Consider the following 16,736-nt stretch of genomic DNA (forward strand, 5'->3'; position numbering starts at 1 on the left):
TCTGTCTCAAAGAAGTTCAGGTCACCCAGCTATTAAGTTGTTTACGTGCAGTATAAATATTTCCAAGATGTCAGATCTCAGGCTTGGATTTTGTCTCCTTTGCTCAAAGGCAGTGCAAGTTCAGGTGTCATGTTTGGTGCACTGGTCAGGGAAGAACTCTAAAAAATTATCCTTATTCCAAAGACCTTTCAGAAACTGAACCACAAGTACAAGTATCAAACTCTGCTGTAAGGAAACCTGTGATGCCATTCATACTCCATTGTGTGGTGTTGGTGTCTGCTTCACACCAGCACTAAAGTACTACTTCAGCTTTATGGCAAGATCAGACTGAAGGGAAAAGCAGCTAGCTTCCGTGGAAGTTGTCCACCATTTCAGTTGACTTTGCATGCAGTATATTGTGTGCAGTGTTAAACTGGGTGTAAAACGGGGCTAAGCAACCCTATGAATGATCAAACAGATGTCAATACATATGTAAGTATGTGCAGAAGCATATCTGGAAGTAAGCTTGTAACATAAAGTTTAAAATTTGTCAAAACATGTGTCAGTATGTGTGTTGGGTTGCAGAACTGGAGAAATGAAAAGTTATTTCTGCCTTGAACCTGAAATCATTGCCCAGGCTCAAGAAGAGAAGCCTAAGCATAAACACAAAGCCTTGATTTCTGAAACTGTCAGAATATTTGATTTTCTGATGGAGGATATTGTTTTCAGTGGGGAACAGGTGTTCTGAAATATGCCCAACCTGAGATGGTGCTATTAAGACTGAAGGAATAAAAATGAGTGTTTTCTTTATCAATTGTTCCTGAGAGGTATAGAGAAGAGGGGAAGTTGAAAGCTTGAAATTAAGTTTGTTTTATTTAATCTTAACCACCTCAACCTGATCAGCAGCAGAATCACAAACATAGTTTACTAGTTCCTAATTACCAGGTTAAAAGTATGGCTGTTTTGCAAAGCCAAACAAGCAGTTGTTTGCAGCAGAACAATAGCCAGGTTTATTTATATGACAGCATTGGGTTGTTTTGGTTCAATTCATGCATTGAAATGGTACATTGTTTCAGGCATTCTGCACAGCAATAAATCATCTGTATGCAACACAGTTTTTCAGCAATCTCTCAAAATATTAACAAAATCTGTTGATTGTCACAGTGGAAAAGAAGTCCAAAACTTAGATTTATTGCACATCGCTTTCCTGTTTCTCAATCCTGACCCTGCGTTTATGACAGATCTGTTTTCAATAACTGGTATTGAGTAGGCTGATTGATTTTTGTGAGCATTTACCTGAGTTCACTATTGACTGCGTGGTCAGTTATACATGCCTGACACAATCCGAAAATGTTTATTGCAGTGCCAGCAGATTGCTTCATGTCAGCTATGCGACACCATTGTTAATACCTGTGGAAAACAAGGGTGATAACAAACACCACGGCCATTCAGCCTGTGTAACGACACAAAGCTTTGACCTAGGGATACCAAGCAGAGATTCAGTTCTCGTAGGTTCTTCCCTCATTTCAATTCTCTCATCACTTGTCGCTGATCTGGTCTGATCTCCAGTTGCCCCAGGATCATCAACATCATTATCAACTTGCTCAATGTTTTTGAGCCACTCTTGACTGTAAACATTCTGTGCCCTTGCCTCTTCCAACTGATTTATCATGTGACCTAATGCCTTGAAACTTCATGGAAATCCAGAGTCAGTGTTGAAGGCTTGCAGAGTGAGCCCCAGCTAACTGGTCTGTACTGCAAGAGAGGGTAATATCCATGGATGTTGATGGCATCATCTATGATGCTGACTAAAATGTACCATTCCCTGACCATGTTGTACAATGAGAAATAAAAACAGAAATTTCTGGAAATACTCATCCATTTAGGAGCACCTGTGGAGAGGGAAACAAAGTCAATGTTTCAGGTCATTGACATTTTATTTAAACACTTGCTCTGACCATTGCCGTACAGGTCTGTGGGACAGACCTACCAATTATAGCACAGTCCTATCGATGTCAGGACCGTAAGTGCATAAAAAAACAGAGGTTGGAGGAGGTCATTTGGCCCCTCCTGTCTGCTTCTCCATTCAATCAGATAATGGCTAAGTCTTTTACCTCAGAACCACTATCTAAGTTCAAGTTCAAGGTTATTGTCATAGGCAGACATGCACAGGATATAAATGCCATGACAATTAGCTTTTTGCAGCAGTAGCACAGTACATTACAAACATGACAAACATAAGTTAACATAATCTCAAATTAACATAAATTATACGTAAGGAAGATGTGCACAAAAATAAACTAACCAAATAAATAACAACTCCTGTACTAACTCTCTATCCCTTGCTTCATTTAATATCTAAAAATCTGTTGATCTCTGACTTTAAGTTCAATAACAAAAACACTATCATACAATGGTTTTTAGAACATAGAACATAGAAAAACCACAGCACAATTCAGGCCCTTCAGTCCACAAAGCTGTGCCGAACATGTCCCTACCCTAGAAATTACTAGGCTTACCCATAGCCCTCTATCTTTCTCAGCTCCATGTACCTATCCAACAGTCTCTTAAAAGACCTTATTGTATCCGCCTCCACCACCGTTGCTGGCAGCCCATTCCATGCACTCACCACTCTCTGAGTAAAAAACTTACCCCTGACATCTCCCCTATACCTACTCCCCAGCACCTTAAACCTATGTCCTCTTGTGGCCACCATTTCAGCCCTGGGGAAAAGATCGCACTTCAGACAACATGGCATTCCCTGAGTACTAACTGGAGTATTATCTCAGAGTTTTTGGGTTTTGGGTTTTTGGGTTTTAAATTGAAACCTTCTGACTATGAGGTGAGGATAATACCAGCTGGCACTGCCAATGAAGAGCAGCTTGTGCTCACTACTGAGCCACATGGTAAGGATGGACTATTATTTACCAGATCCTCTGCCGTTGATTATTGCCTTTAGCCAACTCTATCCAAAGTCATGGACCTCTGTACAAGGTAGAGCCTCACACAATGTGTTATTGTCATGTGGGTAAGTCAGGACAAGCCCTGCCCAAATAAATAGCTCAGATACTTTAGCAGCCAGCTTAGTCAGGCCTTCAAGTTTAGCCAATTGTCAAATCAGTCAAGGACTATAAATGTCTCTGAAAATTAAAGAACTATTTAATTTAAAAATTGCTTCATTAAAAAATAACTAAACATTTAGAAACACAGAAAAGATTGAAGCATTCAAATAAACCTCCTGACCTAATTCTTTTCCTTGTTCCTTTGTAGCTGTTTGGCAGAGATTTAGCTGATGGACTCCCCAGTATACTGTAAGTGCTGGGGAACTGTAGTAAGTTTGCACTGAATAACTGGGGAGGAGAGTGAATTAAGTGGGTGAATTCAATGTCAAATCAGGTACATCAAGAGAAATGGAGTGAAAAAAAAGATTGAAGGGAGAAAAATAAAATTAAAAAAAATATAAGTTGAAAATCTGACTTGTTTTTTGAAATGGGACCAGCTTGAATGGGCACCTTGTTGGCATGGACCAGCTAGGCTGAAGGGCCTGCTTCCATGCTGTATGACTCTATGAACTGAAGCATTTTTCCAGCGTGAGATGAACTTTTCAGTCATTAACATCACATCATTAAAATGACACTTAAGTTGCCAATTACTGGACTGAACAATCCATATTACTTTCAATGAAACAATTAATACAGCAACTTCATGAAAACCACAAGGAATTCGGTGGTGTGAAAAACATGGTGATTCACAATTGACAGGATATCTTCTCCTTGCTACCAACTGCTAGCCAACTTGGATTTTGACAGCAGTTGCCATTCAGACATCAATTCTCTTCACCAAATTCTAGGCCACATTATATTAGGAGGTATGATTATATTAAATGGTACTCGATGAGATTGGTCCTTTAGGAATGCTGCTGAGAACATACCGAACTAAATGAGATGGGAATTTTGAAAGAAGTACATTATCACAAAGCTTCTTCAGAAATGATCATTTGTAAGTTCTACATTTTTATTAACTTTCCAGGAGTCAATGAACAAAGGATTTTAAAAAATAAGTATAGGGCTACAGAATGCTTATTAGAGTTGGAAGGTCCTATTTCAGGTGAAGATCAAGGTTTATGCTTCATCTCCAAACATAACACAGTTTTCTTCCCTTTTTCATATGCGTTATAATAAGAAGATATAGTGAAGAAAGGAGTATGCTATAGAGTAAATGGGCAAAAGAAAGAACCGCTGTTTATCACCTGTAACAGCATAAGGAGCTTAACAGCCAAACTAGTATGAAGGAAAGGACCGAGCATCAGCAAGGTATTGGTGGGTGCTGGGGAGTGAAGGTTGTGAAAATTAGGGGAAGTGGATTATTTGGGCTTTTAAAGGTGATGAGAGATTGCAGGGCACAGAATTCCAGGTAGGTAGGTAGGTAGGTAGGTCTGTGTGTGTGTGAATTAAAATAAAAGAGAGAGCAAAAAAGGAGTGGGAGATAAGAGAAGAAGGAAAAAAGAAAACTCAAAATTGCACTCATTTGGCCAGTGTGCAGCCTGCAATCTTTGTAAAGGCTAAAGGATTAGGTGGAGATACACTGATGAGGATGTGGATTGAAGGATCAGTGGAGGTTATTAAGAACAGGACATCGAGAAACTGTCCTGAATGAATTAGAGTCCAATTTAGGCGCAGAAAGTAGCTTTCCGGTGATTGTCTCAGAAAAGATGCACTGTAATGAGCAGGAAATCAAAAATTGTTTGTTGGAACAGTAAATTCAGTTTGGCTTTGCCTTGGGCCTTGTCAACAAGCAGCTGCTTATTAAATTGTAATAATTGGTAAAGTTCAAAACTTATTCAGAACTTCTGAAACATAAAAACATCATAAGACCTTCTAAAGGTAAAGGAAAATATTACTAAGGCTAATATCAGTCTCTTACAGACTGAGGCAAGAGAAATTATTCTGGGGAAAAGGAAATGGAAGGGAAATTAAACAAACATTTTGTGTTAATCTTCCTGGAAGAAGAAAAAGAACCTTCTGGAAATAATGGAGAAAATAGGTCCAGAGTGAATGAGAAGCTCGAAGAAAGTAGCATCAAAAAAAAAGTAGTTAAAAGGTCTGGAAATTGATAACTCCCTAGGATGTGATGAGCTGCATCAAAAGGTTTTGAAGAAGAGGGCTACAGAGATTGCAGGTAAACTTGTGCCATCTTTGAAAAACAAGGAACCATTGACTAGTTAGATTGACATTAGTTATTGTGATATGATGAGGCCTATTATTATTCAGGAACTAGTAAAAGGGCACTGAGAAAATAATAATAACTGAATAATTTCAACATGGACTAATAAAATGGAAAGGGAAATTATATTTGACAAATCTGTTAAGAGTTTTTTGGTGTTGTAACTAGCAGTACTAATAAGGATGAACTAGGTAATGTGGTATGTTTGGTCTTCCAGAAGGCTTTCACTAAGATGGTACACAAGAGATTATGAAACAAGATTAGACACTTGGCATTGTGGTAACATATTGATGAAGACTGAAGATCAGTTAATGGACAGAAAACAGAGAGCAGATGCATATGGGTTATTTTCAGGTTGGGAGGATGTGACTGGTGGTGTGTTGCAGGAATTGGTGCTGGGACTGCAACCATTCACAATTTATACCAATGATCTGGAAGAGTGGATTGAGTATAATATATCTAAGTTTGCTGATAAGATAAATCGACATGGCAGTGTGGCTATGAGAGGATGTAGAGAAGTTTCAAGTGGATGTAGACAGGCTAAGTAAATGGACAAGGACATAGTGGAAGGAATACAATGTGGAAAAATGGAAGTCACCCACTTTGGTAGTAAAAATAGAAAGGTGGAGTATTTTTTAAAAGATGAAAGATTGAAAGGCATTGGTGTTGTGAGGGACATGGATGTCCTTGTGCATAAATTGCTGAAAGTTAACATATAGGTATAACCAGCAATTAGGAAGGCAAAGAATATGTTGACCTTTATTGCAAGAGTTTTGGGTCATGGAGACATCATGTTTTGATTATAAAGAGCACTGGTGAGATGGCACCTGAAATACTGTGTGTAGGTTAGGCCTCTTTACACAAGGAAGGATGTACTTGTGAGTTGTGGAGTGCACTCATAACTCACTCGATTGATTCCTGGGATGGCTTGTCAAATGAGGACAGAATACGTAGATTGGGCCTGAACTCTCTGGAGGTCAGAAGAATGAGAGATGAGCTCATTGAAATGTGCAAAATTCTTACCATTCTAAACAGGGTACATGAAGGGATGCAATTTCCTTTGACTGGGGTATGTAGAACTAGGGTTCACAGTCACAAGGTAAGTGGATACCATTCAGGACAGAGATGGTAAATAGTTACTTTATGCAGAGTGTACTGAATGCTTGGAATTCTCTATCCAGAAGAACTGTGCAAGGTCAGTTGCTGAGGATATTCAGAACAGAGATTGATAGACTTTTAGATACAGGGCATCCCTGGGCTATGAACACCCGACTTATGGACACCTCTATATACAAACAATCTCCCATAACATTATTAAATTCAAAAGTCCAACATACATACACACATTAATTCTTACAAAGGGCAGAACTAGTTCTCCCTCCCTCCCTCCCTCCACCCCCCGCCCTCCATTTTTAGTAATTGTTCTTTCTTATCAGTTTTTGGATGCCATTCATCACAATACTATGGAGGTGTGGTTACCATATTGAGAGATTTTTGTGTATTTTCCGAGTCATGGACTAAATTAACTGATCGACGTCTGTAAAAAAGGAACCTGTTCATTACCCAGGGACAGCCTGTGTTAAAGAAATCAAAGGAGTAAGAGGTTAGTGCAGAGGGAGTAAGAGGTAAGTAGTTCTGAAAAGTGGAACAAGGTAAATGGGGCAATGTGCTTAACCCTCCTTCTATTTCTCATGTTACTGAGTCATGCAGTTTTGTGCAGAGGTCAAGTTTATTGTCATATGCCTTGTGTGATCGATCTCATAACTTGTGGGAAAGGAAGCAAAAATATGAATGACCAATTAATTTAAGATTTTGCTGTTTTATTTTGACACTTTTCTTTTAGAGCCTGGCTATTCAAGTTTAGCTTGACAGGACTCAACGTCAAAGTCGAGTTTATTGTCATATGCACAAGTACATGTACACACAAGTGCAATGAAAAACCTACATGCAGCATCATCACAGGAACATAGCATCAGAGACACACCAAGTTTTATCAATCCAGTACTTCAGATGTAATCATCAGCTCTGTATGTTTGAAGGTCTGCTCATTCAGAGGTAAAGCTGCTTGTATCATTCAGCCCAATGATGTATATAGCAGAAGGTCACTGCTGGTCTGGTCACAGCTGATAGATAATTCAAGTGCTGGTGGTGGGATGAAGCACCTTACTATTGTCAGATGTAAGACTACAGGACATTTTTTTAATGGAATGATTTCTTTCAGGGATGAAGGTAATACTTGTGATCCACATGTGCACACACCTTTTGGTATTGGTATTAGTTTATTATTGTCACATGTACTAAGATACAGTGAAAAGCTTTTGTTTGCATGGGGAATTTGCAAGAGGTTCTGCATTATAGGAAGGATGTGGAGGTTCTGGAGAGAATGCAGAAGTGGCTCACCAGGATGTTGCCCAAATTAAAGAAAATTAGCTGCAAGGAGAGATTGGATAAACTTGGATTGTTTTTGCTGGAGCATTGGAGGCTGAGGGGAGACCTGATAGAAGTGTATACAATTATGAGAGGCATAGACTTGGCAGATGGCCAGAGTCTTGTTCCGGGGAAGGAAATGTCAAATACTAAAGGGTATAGGTTTAAGGTGATAGGGGAAAAGTTTAAAGGAGATGTTCAGGTTTTTTTAACAGAGTGTAGTAGGTGTGTGGAACATGCTGCCAGTGGAAGTGGTAGAAGCAGATATGATAGCAACATTTAAGAAGCATTCAGCCAGAGACTTGAACAGGCAGGGAAAGGAGGGATATGGACCATGTGGGATTAGGTTAGACTGGCATCATGGTCAGTGCTGACATGGTGGCTAAAGGGCCTGTTCCTGTTCATACTATTCTATGTTCCAGATAGTGGATGTGTAAGGATATGTTCATTTTATTCTTGCTGTTGTAGATCATTGCCCATTGGGATCATATGTCAACAATAATTATTCAAACCTCTGAATGGAACAGGGAGCAGAACTCAAGTGCATGCTCCATTTCCTGAGGTGCATCCCCTATGTAAGATACCAGGATTGTGCATCCTTTATTTTTCTTGTAATATAATTAGTAGGGACAAAGTTGTACCCTGCACATATAGTTTTGTGACTGGGTTCCATTTCAGGATTCAGAGGGCACAAATTAATTTTAAAAAAAGCTAAAGCAGCAAAATTACGGCAAACCAGTTAATATAAGTCCAAGGTTGCACAAAGGTAAAGAGTCAACCTTGCATTCAGTGTTGCTTTCTGACAGCTCCACCCCTCTTTCATCTCCATGAACCTGGGGTGACTGCTCCACAACTGCCACATTGCCACTCTGTAATGACTTGACAGGCACACTTTCTCTGCAGTGCATAGACTGACTGCCCTGGCATTCAGTCAGCCCAGCCAAGCAGTGACAATGCTTTATAACAGTCAAAAAAAAACTGCAGGAACTCAGCAGGTTGAGCAGGATCTGTGGGGGGAAAGGCATTGTCAACGGTTTGGGTTAAAACCCTGCATCAGGACCGAAATGTCGACAATTCCTTTCCCCCGACAGATGCAGCTTGACCCACTGAGTTCCTCCAGCAGTTTATTTTTTTGCTCCAGATTCCACATCTGCAGTCTCTTGTGTCTCCACCTTAATCATGGTGGTTGCATTTGACTGACAAGCAGCTGTAGTACCATCTAGTTGAGAGACTAGGCTCTCTGATAGTTTACCAGACAATAGGAGCCTTCTAAGGTGTAGTAATCTTCAGTATTTCAAAACTTGGAGAGTACAGTTACCTATAATCACAGTTCGTCACTTGGCACAACTTAAAAAGCAATGGCATTTTAATTCAACACAACCTCTCAGGAGAGTATAACGTCATGTATGTACTATTCTTCACATGACAAGGTCTCAATATGGGTCCCAGCATTTGGAGTAGGGCTATGATACATTCCTATCCACCCTTTATTCATTGGCCAATGAAGTGCTGGGTGGTTTCTGCTACTGTATATTTTGTACCAGCCCACAACTAAAGCTCTTTCTTTTCCTTATCTTGCTGTTGGGAGCTACATTATAGAGTCATAGAGAGATACAGCATGGAAACAGGCCCTCCAGCCCAGCGAGTGCACCGATCATCAACCACCTATTCATAATCCTACATTAATCCCATTTTTTATTCTCTCCACATTCCCTTCAACTCCCTCCAGAATCTACCCCTCACCTACACACTGGGGGCAATTTACAGCAGCCAATTAACCTGCCAACCCACATGTCTTTGGGATGTGGGAGGAAACCAGAGCACCCAGAGGAAATCCACACAGTCACAGGGAGAAGGAGCAAACTCCACACAGACTGCACTGGAAGTCAGGATTGAACCTGGGTCTCTGCCACTGTGAGGCAGCAGCTCTACTCACAGCACCCATTAAGTCCTCTCAACTTTATGGACTTCATGAATTGTAACATATCAGAAGTTGTGAAGACACACTGATCTACTTTAGCATTTTTACTATGTAATTAAACCTGACGGGAATGAAGTAAACCTGTCTTCTGATGCCAATTTTGCAATTTTTTTCTTTAAAAATGAGGCAGATTTTACGGACAAAATTAAAAATAAATTCAAGCGTGATATCTCCTTTTTTGTAGTTAAAATGAATGGATGTTTTATGAAGACAATTTACAAAGAATCTCAAAATCAGTATCCATTTGGAATTGTAACAGACCACCATCACATTGCTTCAATGAATATTTTGATATTCAGAGGCCTATCGCCTAGTTATTCCACCATATTGCATGAAGAATACAGGAACATAGCGCAAAACATGTCATGGAGCATTAGCTAGTCACTCTGCTCTCAATGAGTTATATGTTAATGCAAACAAGTGTCAGGCTGGGAACAGAACGGTTGGCCATAACTCTCAAATACATTTAACCAAGCTGAGTTTCTACCTGAGTTTCTGTCAGCAAATCAAAGACTGAAATATTTAATATTATGAATATTTTATGAATATAGTTGACTACATGCCAACTCTTCAGAAATGGAACAGGCTACAATTAATATTAATTTGAGTAGCTGGAGTATGATTCAGCCTGTTGGAGGTGTTGTGTTTTGATTTGTCTGGAGTGAATGGGCTGAAAATGGCCAGCAACATCTGTGGCCTGGGCCAATAAATACAACAAGGGCAAATATAAATGAGAGTGCATTGTAAGTAATATCATTCTGCACCAGAGGGGAAGAGCATTTCTTGGCACCTCTTTATCAATTAAGAACAGAAGAAACAGTGTTAGTTTCAGGCCAAGTGGACTCTTGATTCCAAGAACGGGACAAAGAGGACAAAGAATTATTGGAACGTGTTCAGAACTCTCTTCACCTGTACATTTCTTGTCCAAAGGCATAGGTAGATTGAATGAGGCAGATCAAGTGGAGCAAATGTCAAAGGGAAAACAGTAAGGGAACAGCAATCGTAGAATCATAAAATGGTTATGGAAAAGGATATCTGCATTTTTGGAGAAGGGCCAGTCTCAAAGGGATGATAATGAACTTGGCATGGGTAAACTAGAATCAAAGAATGGCAGCCAAACTTACCATTGGACAATGGGTGCATTAGAAGGAAGAAATGGTTCAGGACGGTCTAGGCGTACATCCATGAGCAAGAGAGTTAGAGCAATGAAAGTGAAAGGTCTCAAATGATCAAACAGATAAGGAAGTAAGATAAAGCAGAAAGAAAGACCATATGACAGACAACAGCATAACTGAACACCAGGTTGACTTTGAAATGTTCAAGAGGGGGGAATTTGATGAGGCAAAGAGAGGGTTTGAGAAAAGACTGGTGGAAATCATAAAAAGACAACCAAATGTCTTCCTTTGGCATGTAAACAGTAGATGTGTAGTAGGAGGTGAGACAGAGTTGATCAGGGACCAAATAGGAGGTCTCTTCCTGGAAGCAGAGGGCATGGTTGACGAACTAAATGAGTACTTTGCATCTTTCTTTACTAAGGAAGAAAATGCAGCTGTTATCAACAAAAGAACCAAAAGAATGTTTAGTGAGATATGGAATGCACTAAAATTGATATAGTGGAGGTACCAGGGAGTCTAAAAGACACTTAAAGTGGATAAATCACCCCATCTGGCTGGGATTCTTTCAAAGCTGTAAGGGTGGAAATTGCAACAGTGGCTTTAACATTCCAAACATCCAGAGATTCAGGGTGGTGCCAGTACAATGGGAAATTGCAAATGTTATACCCTTTATAAAAACAAGACTGTAAGGACAAAATCAGCTACAACAGGCCAGTCAGTTTAACCTTGGTGGTAGGGGCATTATAGAAACACTAATCAGGCACAGAATTAGTAGTCACTTGGACAGATGTATTGCTGAGGGAAAACCAGTATGAATTTGTCAAGGGCAATTCATGTTCAAGTAACTTGCCAGTTTTTAATGAGTTATTAAAGATTCATAGAGTCATACAGCATGGAAATGGGCCCTTCGGCCCAACTGGTACATTCTGACCAAGAGTCTCATCTAAGCAGGTCCCATTTGCCCGCATTTGGCCCATATCCTTCGAAACCTTTCCAATCCATCCACCTGTCCAAATACCTCAAGTATCTTTTAAATGTTGTTGATGTACCTGCCTCAACTACTTCCTCTGGCAGCTCATTACATATACTGACCACCCTATGGGTGAAAAGGTTGCCCCTCAGGTTCCTATTAAATCTCTCCCCTCTCACCTTAAGCATGCGCCTTCCAGTTCTTGATTCCCCAACCCTGGGAAACAGACTGCGTGCATTCATCCTGTCTATGCCCCTCATAATTTTATACACCTCTGTAAGATTACCCCTCATTCTCCTACACTCCAAAGAAAACAGTCCCAACCTGCTCAACCTCTCTCCATTACTCAGTCCTTCGAATCCCAGCAACATCCTTGAAAATCTCCTCTGCACTTTTTCCAACTTAGTGACGTTTTTCCAATAGCAGGGTGACCAAAACTGAACACAATATTCCAAATGTGGCCTCACCAATGTCTTGTACAACTGCAACATAACACCTCAACTTCTATACTCAATGCCCTGACTGATGAAGGCCAACGTGCAAAAAGCCTTCTTCACCACCCTGTCTACCTGCAACACCACTGTCAGGGAACAATGTACTTGTACATCTGGATCCCTCTGTTATACAACACTTCCCAGGCGTGTGTCAATGACAGAAAGGCAGTTGATGTGATGTATATGGACTTCAAAAGGCTTTTAATTAAATGCTGCATAATAGGGTTGTTGTCAAAATCGAAGCCCGGGGAATGAAAGGGTTTGGAAACAGCATAGAGAGAAAATGGTCAGTGATAGAAGGCAGAGAGTAGTTTTGAACAGTTGTTTTTCAGACAGGAGGACTGCGTATACCTGGACCACTTCTTTTTCTTAATGTATATTAATCATTAGGCTGGATATGTAGGGCACAATTTCTAAATTTGTTGATGACACAAAACTTGGAAGAGTAATGACATGAATAAAAATGTCTTGAAGAGGATCCAGATAAGCTGCTGGAGTGGCAGAAACATGGCAGATGAAATTTAATGCAGCAATTTAAAATCTTGAAGGGTCCAGTGAGAAACTGTTCCCACTGATGGAAGGCCAAGATCAGGGGACATTGAATGGAGGTGATTGATAGAAGAATGATTGTGGCGGGGATCTCAGATGTACTGACTGTGGGATGATGGAAGCAGATTCAGGCCATGAAGTTCAAAAGGTGACAGGATAAGTACTTGAAAGAAAAGAAAATGCAGGGACTATGGAGAGAGGAACTGGAGGGTAGGGAGTGGGTTTTGCTGGATTTCTCCCTACAAAGCTGGAATGGACTTAATGGGCCAAATGGTTTTCCCCTGTGCTATAATGTGTCTGTGATTCTGTTTTTAGAGTCATAGTGTCATACAGCACGGAAACAGACCAATTAGCCCAACTGCTCCACACCGACCAAGATGCCCATCTAAGCAAGTCCCATTTGCCTGCATTTGGCCCATATCCCTCTGAACCTTTTCTGTCCATGTACCTGTCCAAGTATCTTTTAAAAGTTGTCAATATATCTGTCTCAAACATTTTCTCTGGCAGCTCATTCCAAATAATTTCTGAGCTGAAACTCCCATCTTCTCTGGTTTCTTTTATGTCCAAAAATATATCGATCTCAGTCTTGAACACAGTCTATGATTGAGCATCCACAGTACTCAAGGCAAGAGAATTTAAAAGATTTACGGTCATCTGTGTCAGGAAATGTCTCATCACCTCACTTCTAAATAGTTGATACGTTTCCTGAGTCTCTGCCCCTTAGTTTTAGAAGCTGGAGCTAGAGAAAACATTCCTTCACTTTCCCCTTTGTCAATTCCTCTCAGGACCTTGCAAGTTTCAATGAGGTCACTATATGAAACATAACCGAAAGAAGTCTGAGCAATTATCTCTGCATCTGGAACTACCCCCTTTGATGGTGATAAAGAGGGAGGCAGTTAGTGAGCCAATAAACTTCTGTTGCGCATAAATACTTCAGCCAGAATAAAACTTATGTTTTATTTTTAACTTCTGAAGGCAAGTACACAAAAGCTTTATCTATTTTAGAGACTGGCCACATACAGAAACAACTGCTCATTCCAAGATGCTTAGCTATTTAATAAATAATTAAATGTGCTAATATTTAAAAGTAGGGTAAATAAATGGCTGACAATTCTTTAATAAAAAACAAAACAAAACTTCTTAGAATGATAATTCAAGAATAACAGTTGTTGAATGGTATATACTGCTCCCAGGATCAACATCATTGCATTCGGAACTGGTGGCATACGATGAAAACTTGCTTTATTTACCTTTGATGGGAAAGGCATTGAGAAAATATGAGAAAACATTTCCTTTAAGAAATTAAATAAATTGACTCCCTGTCTCAGGGCAATTTGTACATACTATGTGGGAAAATAGGTTGTGGCAGAAACAAAGATTTGCCATGTGTTACGGACTCAGTGAAAGTCCCTTTAAGATAGAGAGTGTGTGTGTATGTGTGTGTGGGGCGTGCTTACGTCAATAGAAGATAAAGGACGTAATGACGTTGTTGAAGAAGTCAGAAGAAGAAGAAGGAGAGAGAGAGAGAGAAGGGAGAGAGACACCAGCCTGCTTGTTTTCTCTATCGATGGATGAGAAACAATAACTGTGTTTGCCACTGAAATCCATGTATGGAAGTTGGAAGTAATCCGGTGGAGTTCACTTTGTTGCTGACCTGTAGAAGGAAACAGGTATTTGTATGTGGACGACCACGGTTCGGATGCTTTTCGGGGTGAGGAAGTCACTACTGAGTAAACACTGAAGTGTCGTTTGGGTTCCATCGTGGAACATTTGGATTTCGTATGTACTCTCTCTATGTTTTTCTACATCTACATCTTATCTTCAGACAACGGTGGTTGTTGAAGAAGCCCTTGCTCATGCTTCACCTTATGGCTTGCGGAACTGAACTTTAAGAACCATTCAGGAACTGGGAGTTTTGGACTTTGTCACACACACACACACACGAAGAGTTTAGTTTTGGGGTTAACGTTCGAGGTTTAACATTTTTGAATTCTAACATACTAACATTTTTTTTAACTTTTATTTTACGTATTATCATAAGTAGTGATTAATAAAATAGTTTTTAAACACTGAATCATGCTCAGTGTGTTTCTTTTGTTGCTGGTTTGTGACACATGCATTATGCAGAAGATTTTTGAATCATGACTTTTTATGTGGCTTTAAATAAATTAAATAATGCAAATTAAAAATTTGATTTGATTATCTGTGACTTCAGAAGGGCTGGTGAGCAACCCATATGTCAAAGTATCCAGAGAATGGAATGTCTATCGTCCTGGGAGAACCAAACTATTCTTGAGCTGGTAAGATGTTTCATGTGTCTGTCTACCTCTTTCAGATGGGACGCTGAAATGAAGAATGTCTTTTTAAAGTGGTACTTGATTGATACCTGGCAGAAAAGTTGATTGTGTGCAAGATATTGCTTATTACACAAAATCTAGAGTTTGATTGGATGAGAAAGATGGTTAGAAGAGCTCTGGTTAAAGGGCCAATCCCAAAGAGACATCCAGGAGACACAGTCTAGTCTCCAACTGTGTGAATAGCCAAACAACTAAGCTAAGATTTTGTAAGGTAATGGTGAAAAAGATCTGCCAAATTCTGCAGGCAGAGCTCAAGACCTGTTCTTGTGCCTGGATTCCTTTGCTTGGCAAGTCACCTTGAAGTTCCCATGAGAAGCTGCTGGTATATGTCACATGTCACAGGGATATCAAAGATGCTAGTCAAGAACAGGGGAATTCAACTCCTTTTCTAAACCAGCAGAAGTGGTGAGCACTGGACAGGATTGAAGGCTTATCATCATCCTCACCCGCTGAGACATGCCCTCTTCTCATTACTACCATCAGGGAGGGGGTACAGGAGCCTAAAGACCCACACTCAATGATTCAGAAACAGCTTCTTTCTCTCCGCCATCAGATTTCTGAACGGTCCATGAACATTTACTTGTTACTCCTTTTTCGCACTATTTATTTACCCTTGTAACTTACAGTAATTTTATGTCTTTGCATTGTACTGCTGCCACAAAACAACAAATTTCACATCATTTAAGTAAATGATAATAGCTCTGATTCTGAAAGGCTCCACTTGTGATGGTCCAAGCTCTGGAATCTGGAATTCTTTAGCAACTGCAAAGATCATCATTCCCTCAGCCCAATTAACGTTTGTGGCCACCAGCAAAAAAACTCTGAAGGTTGACATCTTGCATCCTGAGGCAATCTGCTGTGCTTGCCACATCTCAGTGAGTCTCCAAATAGACAGATGACTTTTGGAGGGCAAGGGTCACCTCCTCTACACTTGGCTTCCCACTCCAGTCGAGGTTCCTAACAGGTAATTATAATCACAGCTGCAGGGCAACTTAAACCTTGGTTGAAAGTGATATTGAGACCTAAAGGCACAATTCTGTTGTCCAGACAATCAATGGATAACCCTGCAATCTTCTCCAGAGAGGGTCTCATACTCTGTCATCATTTGCTCAGCATGTTAAAAGCACTCCCATTCCCATCCAACAGCAGCAAGAGTTCAATTGGGCAGGAAGAGCTTGAGTGGAGGGGGAAGAAGAGATGTGCTCTATCAGGTCTACTGCACTAATCGGATGACCTTGCATTTCACTTGAGGATAGCATTCCACCAGCTGAGGGAACAGAGAGGCAGATGGTGCCTCTACGCTGATGCTACATGGCAATATATCATTGTGCCTTGTTATCAACTGACAATTATAATCTCCAACAATAGAAGTCTCACCTTTTATTCTCAACTTCAGCTGCTTCACCATGTCCTGTACTCCCAACTGAAATATCTATTGACTTGAAAATGACCTGAAAGAGGCACTGAATTACTGGGGCTGCATGGGCCCTAATGATGGCCTTAACTCTTCATTTCTCAAGACTGTGGAAAACTTTTCCCACAATTTTGACCTGGATCTTGCAGATGGGTATGCAAGATTGAGGTCAAGATTGTGGGAGAAGTTTTCCAAAATTTCAAAGGCTGAAAACTTCTTTATAAACA

Source organism: Pristis pectinata, chromosome 7 (genome assembly GCF_009764475.1).
Source record: "Pristis pectinata isolate sPriPec2 chromosome 7, sPriPec2.1.pri, whole genome shotgun sequence".
In the NCBI taxonomy this organism is placed as follows: domain Eukaryota; kingdom Metazoa; phylum Chordata; class Chondrichthyes; order Rhinopristiformes; family Pristidae; genus Pristis; species Pristis pectinata.